The sequence below is a fragment of the Oratosquilla oratoria genome, chromosome 17 (assembly GCF_046742065.1).
Source record: "Oratosquilla oratoria isolate Oo_2021 chromosome 17, ASM4674206v1, whole genome shotgun sequence".
In the NCBI taxonomy this organism is placed as follows: Eukaryota; Metazoa; Arthropoda; class Malacostraca; order Stomatopoda; family Squillidae; genus Oratosquilla; species Oratosquilla oratoria.
The window spans coordinates 40,399,221-40,411,185 of NC_134793.1; positions in this window are offsets into that span (position 1 = coordinate 40,399,221).

Genomic DNA, 11,965 nt, shown 5'->3' on the forward strand with positions numbered 1-11,965 from the left:
CCTTCCCCTCACACTCCATTCCCCTTCTCCTCACCATCCATTCTCCTTCCCCTCACCCTTCATTCCCCTTCCCCTTACCCTTCATTCCCCTTCCCCTCACCCTCCATTTCCCCTCCCCTCACCCTCCAATCCCCTCTCCCTCACCCTTCATCCCCTTTTCCCTCACCCTTCATTCCCCTTCCCCTCACCCTTCATTCCCCTTCCCCTCTCCATTATTCCCCCTTCCTCTCTCCCTCATTCCCTTTCCCCCTTGCCATAATTTTTTGCCTTCTCTTTTCTCATCTTTCTCTCTTTTTTTTTCTTTTTTTTTAAGCAATCCTCCATCATTCCAACTTTTTCGTTCTTCCTCATATTCTCCCACTCCTCTTTCCTTTCCTCCTCTTCCGTCCTTAGTCCTCTTTGTAGTTGCTTTTCTATCTTCATTCTATCTGACTATTTGTGTTGCTGTCAGTCTATGTATCTATCTGCCTTTGTCTGTCTGTTTGACTGTCTGTTTGCCTCTGTCTGTCTGTCTGTCTGTTTGTATCTCTCTGTCTTTCTGTCTGTCTGTCTGTCTGTCTGTCCGTCTGTCTCTGTCAGTCTGTTTGCGTCTGTCTCTGTCTGTCTGTCTGTCTGTCTCTGTCTGTCTGTCTGTCTGTCTCTGTCTGTCTGTTTCTGTCTGTCTGTCTCTGTCTGTCTGTCTCTGTCTGTCTCTGTCTGTCTGTCTCTGTCTGTCTGTCTCTGTCTGTCTGTCTCTGTCTGTCTGTCTCTGTCTGTCTGTCTCTGTCTGTCTGTCTCTGTCTGTCTGTCTCTGTCTGTCTCTGTCTGTCTCTGTCTGTCTCTGTCTGTCTCTGTCTGTCTCTGTCTGTCTCTGTCTGTCTGTCTCTGTCTGTCTCTGTCTGTCTCTGTCTGTCTCTGTCTGTCTCTGTCTGTCTCTGTCTGTCTGTCTCTGTCTGTCTGTCTCTGTCTGTCTCTGTCTGTCTGCCTGTTTGCCTGTCTCATTATTTTCCTTCTCTCTCTTTCCTTATTCCCCCTTTTATCTGTCAGTTTCCGTCCTCCTCCTCCTCCCTTCTTTTGTGTTTTCTCTGTCTCTTCTCCCTTTTAGTCCCGTCTCGCTTAATTCTCTTTCCTTTTGCTTTTCTTCATTTCTTCCTTTCCGCTCTTTGTCGCCCAACCCCTTGTCCCTCTATTTTGTTTCGCTTGACAATTTCTTCTTCATTTCCGGCGTCATTTTATCTTTATTCATTTTCTATTTTAATTTTGTTACTTTCTTCCCTTTTCCTTTCTGTTAATTTTTCCGCTTTCCTCATCTCGGAACAGATATAATTTCCGTGTTTCTATTTTTATTGGAACTCACTTCCGGTTTCTCACATTGTACAAACATCTATGATCAATTTAATTCCTTCTTGTATTTCTTTCCCTTCTACTCTCTCCTTCCTCCCTCGCTCTCCCCCCCCTCTCTCTCTCTCTCTCTCTCTCTCTCTCTCTCTCTCTCTCTCTCTCTCTCTCTCTCTCTCTCTCTCTCTCTCTCTATATATATATATATATATATATATATATATATATATATCTCTCTCTCTCTCTCTCTCACACACACACACACACACACACACACACACACACACACACACACACACACACACACACACACACACACACACACACACACACACACACACACACACACTCTCTCTCTCTCTCTCTCTCTCTCTCTCTCTCTCTAACCCTCTCTCTCTCTAACCTTCTTTCTTTCTAACCCTCTCTCTCTCTCTCTCTCTCTCTCTCTCTCTCTCTCTCTCTCTCTCTCTCTCTCTCTCTCTCTCTTCTAACCCTCTCTCTTTCTAAGCATCTTTGTCATTAACCCTCTTTCTCTCTGACCCTCTCTCTCTCTAACCCTCTCTTTTTCTAACCCTCTCTCTCTAGCCCTCTCTCTCTAGCCCTCTCTCTCTAACCCTCTCTAACACTCTCTCTCTAACCCTCTCTCTCTAACTACTTTCTCCCTAAGCCTCTCTTTCTCTCCCTAGCCTTCTCTTCCTTCCTCGTCTCCCCCACTTCTCTCTCTCTCTCTCTCTCTCTCTCTCTCTCTCTCTCTCTCTCTCTCTCTCTCTCTCTCTCTCTCTCTCTCTCTCTCTCTTTCTCTCTCTCCCTCTCTTTCCCCTTTCATCCGCTCTTACCTCCTTTCCTCTTTTACTCTTCTGTCTCCCTCTCTATCTCTTTCTCTTTCCAAACTTATTTCTGCTCTCAACCTCTCCCATTCTTATTCTCTCTGTCTCACTTTTATTCCAATTCTCATGCTCTTTAGCCCCTGAAAAATCTTGCGTCCCCTTTCATACACAAAAAAAAAAAAAAAAAAAAAAACAGATCTTACCTCTCATAACATATTTACTCCCTTGAGTAAAAATGCGACCTCCTCTGTTTGCCATGCAATGCCCATTTCTTGGTCATAAATTGGATATCTATTTTTCGTAAAAAAAAAATTACCTTCTTATTACCATAGAAGACCTACCTCTTCTCTCCTGTGAGATAGGTTTTCTCTATCAAGTTATCTTAGTTTTGTGAAGAGCCTGTTTTGACACAGTCACACACATACCTACTTACATATATGCATACTTATATCCATACATATATGTATACATACATGCATGCATACATACATGCATTTTTATAACTATTATTACTATCATTAGTTCCATTTGTATATTAATATGCGTGTATGTACATTGTCCGAAGCTTCTATGTGGCTATAACCTTCCCCAGCTTTCTTATTTCTGTGTAAATATTGTGTTCTATTTCTCTTTCTTGTACTCTGAGGATGTCGTAATAGACGAAAACGTTTAGTATTCCGACTTTATTTTCCCTGTGGTTTCTGCAATATTATCTAGTCACGCGTTGTGATTATTTTTGCAATACATACATACATACATACATACATACATACATACATACATACATACATGCATACATACATACATACATACATACATACATATATTACAAAGGATTACAAAGGCAGAACATGCCGACAGACCTTTTGGTCCATATCTAGGTCGGATGAAAAAAAAAAAGATAAACAAATAAATAAATAAATAAACAAATAAATAAATAAATAAAGAAAGAAAAACTATAATAATGTAAATAATAAACAAAATACATAAATAAATGCATAGGTATAGTTAAATGATAAACAGGTAAAGAGTAAATAATAATAAATTGACATTAATAATAAATGAGAATAAAGCAAATAATAATAAACAAACAGACAAATAATAACAAAAACAAATAAACACATAATATAAAATAAATGATAGTCATTACATCATCTTGCTTAGGTGTTTATATAAAGGATTCTTACATAAATACATACATATATATGTATATATACATAGACACACATACATACATACATACATACATGGGCATACGTACATACACATGCACACGTATACATACATAAATATACATACATACACATACATACACATACCTACATATGCAAACACATACCTACATATACAAACACATACATACATACCTACATACCTACCTACCTACCTACATACATACATACATACATACATACATACATACATACATACATACAAACATATATACATACATACATATATACATAAACACAAACATACTGTGCATACACACAGAAACGCACACATATGCACACACATGTATACACACGCACACACATACATAAATACATACCTATACATACATATATACATACATGCTTCCTCATCCCCGTGAAATATCTACCACCCGTGAAATGCCTTATTCCGTCCCTATGAAGTGCCTATTTTCACCTGTGAGGAGAAATAAATACTGTGAAAAACTAACCCCATCATCATCGTGAAATACGTACCCCACTCACTCCGTGAAATACGTAATCCATTTCTTCCACAAAATATGTTCCTCATCATCTCCATGACATACGAACCCTATCCACCTCATGAACTACTTACCCTATTCTCTCGATTAAACATATATACCTTCCCTCCCCGTGAAATACATACCCCACCCTATCCTTGAAGTACGAGCTCCACCCTCTACGTGCAATACATACCACCACCCTTCTCCTGGTATATCCCCATCTACGTGAAATACACACACCCATCCACTCCGTGAAATATGTACCCCACCCACTCCGTGAAATATGTACCCTTTGTCCACGTGAAATTCATACCCCCTCTCTCCATGAAATACCTTCCTTCACCCACAGCGTTCATTTCCCTTCTCTCCTTTACTGTCTCCCCTACACAATGTTTATTGCATTCTCCCCCTCCCCCACTCACTCTCTCCTTCATACATCGTCCTCGTTTTCTCCCCCTCTCTCCATCGTCTATCACCCTCTCTCCATCCCCTATTCACCATCTATCTCCCTCTCCCCTTTCTAGTGCATCACTTTAACCGAACACTATGCGATAATTACAGAATATATGGAAATAATTATTTTTATGGTGACAGTACCCTATGCTGGTGGGCAAGCTCACCTCATATCCGCTTCTTCTAGACGAGTGCCAAGGAAAGATATTCGCATTTGCTCAGAGTGAGAGTAACGGGTAAAAGTTAATATTCGTCTAACAGTACATACATTAACAAAAAAATTAACTTAATTTTATCTAACTTTGTTCCATTTATTTATCTATTTTTAAATGGTTTCATCCTGTTTACATTTTTTTTTAAATCATTAAAAGCTTAATTTTCACTAAGGTAATATCCCCATTAAGTAATTCGTCAGTGTGAAAGCTTGGCGACTTTAAAATGTTTTGTACAAGTGAAACAGGGAATTTCATCTCGTAAAAAAAAATTAAAAGAAAAAAATATTCATAAGCAGAGACTCTTAGATAAAGAACGATTCCATATCAAGCGCCAGACAATTTTATTAATTTCCGAGGCACTCTCTTGCTAGCGATAATGGCTATAGAATGTTAAGACAAATCCTAGATTTACATTTTGAGTTACGACATATATATTCTGGTTGCCATCACAGAAATTCGTCGCCAATAACATGGTTCTTTTATTATTATTTTTATCTCTTTTATTTTGCAGATTTTTATACTTCTTGAAGTCGTCAGGTATTGTCGCGCTGCAAGATAGTCAGCAATTTCCAGCCAACATTTTCTGACGTGACTGACAACCTCTGTCTCAGAAAAGCGTTAACCAATGTCAGGTTGCAAGTTTCAGTTCTTGTTATGAGAAGTGACGACGAGGATCTGAGGGCCCTGCTCTTGAAGCCTTTCGCCATCCCTGGCGAATGTTTTCGACTACTATAAAGAAGAATTTGAATAACTTCAATCACTATCGTTATAAAGATTATCGGTGGATTCTATAGATAAATCAGTAAGCCAGATAAAATTAATTAGAAATCCAAGTGGAACTGCAGTTTCTAACTGAAGAAAGTGAATGCCAGTGATGGTGAAAGGTTTAAAAGTATGGCCCCGAAGGGTCTGCCCAGGTGTCTTCCAAGCCAATAATGGAATTATTTTATTTAATTGAAACGGAGCTAATATGTCAGTACAGGGTAACGATATTGCAATCCGCATTCATATAATGGATGTTTTCATGTACTGAGGTTCCAGATGAAGCCGCCTCAAAAGAATTAGCAGCGAAATGTAAACAGGATTATCACAAGTCTTCCACTTGACATTTAGAATAATTTGGTTATTTTTCGTGAAAGAACATTACTTTATCATCAGTAAAAGTCTCATAACTATTACTACTAACATCCCTAATACTAATATAATGTCTGCTGTTACTACAGGTAATATCAACATCTATGCTATTATAACTGATATTATGGCATTATTACAACCGTTAAAACTCTCCACGTATCTGCTACCATACATACCATGGGTTTTTAACTTCTGAAACACAATGGCAAAAGCCGACAAGACTGTGAGAATAAACACCGTGTGAGATCAAAACCTTTATTGGTACGACGTTTTGCTTGTTACAATAAAGGTTTCGATCTCACACGGAGTTTATTCTCACAGTTTTTAACTTTTCTATCTTTTTGAGCAATGAAGCAAAGCAACTGATCAAACGAGCACCCTCTGAAGGGTATTTAATGAGTTACGTGTTTCAACAGACGCATAATATACGATAAAAAATTATTCTATAAAGAAGTGTACTACACTTGTGAAATAAAAATAGTTTATGAATAACAAAAACATTGATAAAATGTGTAAAGCATAGGACTAAATAATCATTATAAAGTAAAATTCTTATCTATAAACTTTTAATGTGATCCTTGACTTCGCGTGTCATTGGCCAAATCCCTTGTTTTCAATTGTCCTTCACGAAGAGCCAATCGAAGACTATCTTCCAAATGTTTCATTGTTAGTTTAGCCCTTTTTTTTGTTTTTAATATGATTGAGAACAGGGAATTGCACTCTCGCATATGTAAGTCGTTCCAAACATTGACAACATTTTGAAAGCCCCCTTGTGCAATGTCGATTGTCTGATAGTCGACTGATCCCCAAAACGTTTCTGTAAGAAATATTTCATAGATATGGTCGACTGCATATCTGCAAGTTCAAGTTCTACTGCTATTCTTTCTTGAAGTTGGAATATTTTGGAGATGTCTTCCACTGGAAAGTTGAAAGGCTGAGAATATAACTGTAATTTAGTTTCCTGTTCCTATAAAAAAAAATCCTCTCTTGAAATTCTGTCATAAGATTTGTTTGGGCACTTTCAACATATGATGAACAGCATCCATTTTTCGTGTCATTCACTTTTGTAGACCTGTTAAATGAAGCAAATTGCTTTTATGCATTTGGGAATGGAAAAACTGAAGTTTGGTTTGAAGTTCTGCTAATTGTTCATATAACACCCAGACACTGCTGTGACCCCTTGCAATTTTAATTTCAACACATTCAGGTGATGAAAAAAAAAATAATTCAAGAAAGCAAAAGTCAGTTAAATTCATCGGTAAAAATCAGGAAAAACGTTGTCGCTTTTACGTTCAATCAAAATGGTCTTCACTTCTTCAGAGACGCCCCACACTCTCGCTAATACCCGATCACGAATAAACCAACACATTTCAGCATGAACAATAAGTTCAGAGTGGGAAGCTTGCGAATCTTTTTAGAATTTTTTTCAAAAAACGTTTATTCAGAGGCCTTGAAGTTAAAAAGTCGATGGCCCTTGTCAGCTCTTCCAAGCAATCTATAATTTTTCTCTGACCTTTCAGCCTACACGGCACCTTAACATGTAATAGGCAATGGTAATGAACAAAAGTAGGGATCTTGCCATCTGCTTTCAAATAGGCAACGAGACCTTTGTTCATACCATCCATGGAGGGAGCACCATCAGTAACAATAGAAACAAATTTACTCAAATCTATGTTTTCTGAAGTAATAAATTTCGTGAAAACATCATACACGCCCTTTCCTGTTGTCCTACTGTAAGTGGCAATACTGTCAGAAATTCTCCATTAACCGTAGCATCATTCTGTACAAAGCGTATGAAACACATTAGTTATGACACAGAAGCAATGCCCGTTGTCTCATCTAGTGCCAAAGAAAAGAAAAATTACAGTGGTCTATCCTTATCCACAAATCTTTCTTAACTGCAGCCGCAATTCATTTTAGTCTATTTGTAACGCTACCGTTACTCAAAGGGATATTTTACGCACCAGTGACTAGTATTTTTCAAGCTGATCCGGGAAACTTGTAGCTAAAATTTTTATGTCAGCCAAAGTACAGTCTTTCACAACCTCGCAACTGCTGTATGGGAGATACAGAGGCACTTTTTAGCCAATATATTAGCCACTTCGAATGACACTTCATTCGAAAGTTTATAGGAATTTACAGAACGGCATAACAGATTCTTTGAAGTCTTCAAACTTTCTTTCATCTCTTTTAATTTATTTTTCCTAAGGAAAACACAGGATAAGTTTCGCTGAAAGATCCATGATGGCTATTATGCCTTTCATAAATAGTTTTTCAGGAACCAGAAGGACTCGTAAAACACAAGAGGCATTGCACTTCTGATTTCACGTCATTCTCTACAACAAAGTAGCCAACCAAGATGTTTGAAAAGAATATTTTGTTTTCTTTCTTGGGTGCTTCTGTAAGTTCTGTTTGTATTATCTATTGATCTTTCGCATCATTCTCCGGCGACTGCTTGTGTTTTAAAAGCTCCATTTTGGGGAAGGGCTTTAATTCTTATTTTATCTATTTATTCATTATTATTATTATTATTATTATTGTTATTATTATTATTATTATTATTATTGTTGTTGTTGTTGTTGTTGTTGTTGTTGTTGTTGTTGTTGTTGTTGTTGTTGTTGTTAATTATTATTACTATTATTTATTTTTTCATTTATTTTTAATATTATTTTATTTATTTATCTATTTTTTTTTTTGTCATTCCAGTCAATCTTTCAAGTGCATTTGGGTGCCCCCCCCCCAACTCTCTCTCCGTGGCAAGTTTGGTTTAAAATCAAACAATATCTCTATTTTTTCGCCTTTATCCCCAATCTCATTTTAGCGCTGTCGTACTGCTTGTCATGACTATTATACCACCACTATTTCCACTAACAACTCCTCTGCTTGACAGATACCCGTCGAGTCTACTGGGCTGGTGAAAGATTGTTTAGCTACAATTTCCAAATCATTACTCTTAGATTAATGAATAAATAGATAAATAAACATATAAACAAGATAAACAAATACAAGAAAAATAGATAAATATATGCAAAAGTTAATGTACACACACACACACACACACACACACACACACACACACACACACACACACACACACACACACACACACGATCGGCAGAGAGATGGCGGTGTTTGGACCCCGAAAAAAAAAACTGAATCTTTGTGGATTCAACGACGACGTTGTATTAGAAGGGAAGGGGAAAGCTCGTGGTGTAGTGGGAAAGTGAAGAAAAGGGAGGAGAGGGACTACTGAGGAAAATAATAGGAAATGAGGAAGGGGACGAACGGGCCCCAGAAGTCAGAAGGAATGTCAGCAAGAGATGCAAAGACGACAGAGGTCGAAGAAATTAGTAAAAATGTAAGAATTAGAAATGTAGATAAGAGCAGCGCAATGGAAGGTGAAGATGAGGGAGGAGATGACAACCTTCCCTGATTAGCAAGTCTAGAGGAAAAACTAGCAAAAATGAACGAACAGTGGCAGGTTAGCTTCAGTCAACTTACACTGATTACACAAAGAGTTGATAACTTAGAAGAACTAAAGAAGAAGAACCAAAACATAACTAAAGAAATAGAAGAATTAAAAAGACAGTTAAAAGAAGTAAAGAATGAGAATGGGGAATTAAAGAATAATAATAAAGAGAATAAAGAGTCCATAGAAAAAGAGGTAAACGGTTGGATAAAGGTTAAGGAAAAAACAAAATTGAATTTAGAGATATAGTGAAACAACATAAGGACCCAGTTATTAAAGTGATAAGAGAGGAAAATATAGTAAGAGACTTAGCAGATAAAAATAAATGTATAATTATCTTAGGAATGGAAGAGAAACATAATCCAAATAGGACAACAAGAGTAAGAGAGGAGAAAGAAAGAGTGAACAATGTACTAAGTATATTTCAAGAAGGTAAACAGGAAATAGGGAAAGAAATTGAAGAAATATATAGACTTGGGAAATACAATGTAGACAAGACCAACCAATTAAGGTTAAGTTCAGGTCACAAACGACAGCAGAAAATGTCTTGTCAAAAACAGGAAAACTAGCAGAAAGTGATCCGTACAAACAGGTATTGATAAAAAGAGAGATGAATAAAGAGGAAAAAGAGGAAGAGAAAAGAAAGAGAGTTGAAGCTAGGAAAAAAACGAGAACAGAACAGAGTCAGACAAAGAGAAATTCTATTGGAGAGTAGTGGGTATGAAAGTGAGGAAATTGTTCATAGGAGAGAAAAACAGAAGGGAAACAGAAAACAGGATGGAGATAGCAGGAAATTAAAAGTGTCCTTCACAAATATAGATTGATTAATAACAGGCTTGAATGAACTGAATGATTACCTGATGGAAAAGGAACTTGATATAATGGGAATTGTGGAGACATAATTGAAAGGTCCATCACCAGCCAACATTGCAGGACATGGTGCATATAATTACTGGATTAGAAAAAAGAGAAGTAAAACAAGGTGGTGGAGTTATGTTCCTGACTAAGAAGGATATAAATGTGAGGAATGTTACATATGGAAAGAATAGAGTGGGAATGATCATGATGGAAATAGAGGACAGAGACAAGAAGAGTAGGAAGTTTGTGGTAAATTATGTGCCTCCTAAAACGGCTTTGTGGGAAGAGAGAGAACACAAGAATATGCTAGAAGACACAAAGATAACACTGAATAAGATAATGGATGATGGAGGAAGAATGACTATAATGGGCGACTTTAATTGTAAAGAAATCTGCTGGAAGTAATGACAGAGGTGTGGAGATGACCTATGGGGAAATGTACTACTTGATATGATTTTAGAACATACAATGACACAATGGATACAAGAGAATACTAGGTATAGAAATGAGGAAGAGCCATCGAGACTAGACCTAATAATCACACCAGAACCTGAAATAGTGGACACGATAGAATATAAGGCACCACTTAGTAAAAGTGACCAAATATTAGTAGAACTGGAACTAAACGAAGAAAAATACACGAGAAAAAACAAACAATATACAAAGGGAAGAATGATGCATGGAAAAGCACATTTTGATAAAATGAGATTTTTTTCAAAAAGCAGACTGGGAAAGGATATACAAAGAGGAAACAACAGTAGAAGAGAAATGGAAAATTTTGACATCAATTTATAAGGAGTGGAAAAGTATGTTCCAAGACAAAAACAAGAAAATGGACATGAAAAATTTTGGTACAACAAAAGATGTAGAGAGTTAAAAGATAAAAGGGATAAAGATTGGATAAGATGAAGGAAAAAAAACGAAAAATGGAAAATGGAAAATATATACTGATCATAGAAATGAATATGTACAAGTATGCAGAAAAGAAAAGAGAAAAACACGAAAAGGATGTCATAGAAAAATGTAAAGATCAACCAAAACTATTCTTTAGATTTGTAAGCAACAAACTGAAAAACAAACAAGAATTAGTAAAACTACAACAAGAAGGAATAAAATACACAGAGGAAATAGAAATGGCAGAAATTATGTTCAAGTACTTTAAGTCAGTGTTTACGAGGGAGAACATACAACTGAGAGATGACGAGTGGGATGGGAAAGTCCCCCCTATGAAAGAAACAGAAGTAACAAAGAATGAAATAATGAATCGCTTGAGTAACCTTGATGTCAGAAAATCACATAGTCCAGATGAAATGGCAAACTGGATTTTGAGAGAATACAGGGATGAACGAACAGACAAAATACATAGTCTAATAAACAGTTCATTGAAGGAAGGAAAAGCTCCAGAAAATTGGAAAAGAGCAAATATAGTACCAATATATAATAGGGGAAACAAAAAAGACCTACAAACTATAGACCGGTCTCCCTTACAAGTACGGTAGCAAAAATTTGTGAATTATCAAAATTAGATAGATAAAACATAAAAAAAAATGTACTAAACACAAGACAGTTTGGAATTACACAAGGAAGATCATATGTCACAAACCTGATGTGTTTCTATTCAAGACTGATAGATATGATACAGGAAAGAGATGGATGGGCTGATTGTGCCTTTCTAGACCTGAAAAAAACTTTTGATAAGGTGCCACATAAGAAATTCCTAAAGAAATTAGAAACTGTAGGAGGAATACAGGGCAAACTACTTAAGTGGATGGAAGACTTCTTGCATGCAAGAAAAATGAGAATGGTGATAAGACACAAACATTCCAATTGGGATGAGGTGATTAGTGGAGTTCTACAAGAAACAGTTCTGGCCCCAATAATGTTTGCTATATACATTAATGATATGGATGAAGGGATTGAAAGTTATATGAGCTTCTTCGCATACGATGCAAAAATGTTGAAAAAAGTGAACACC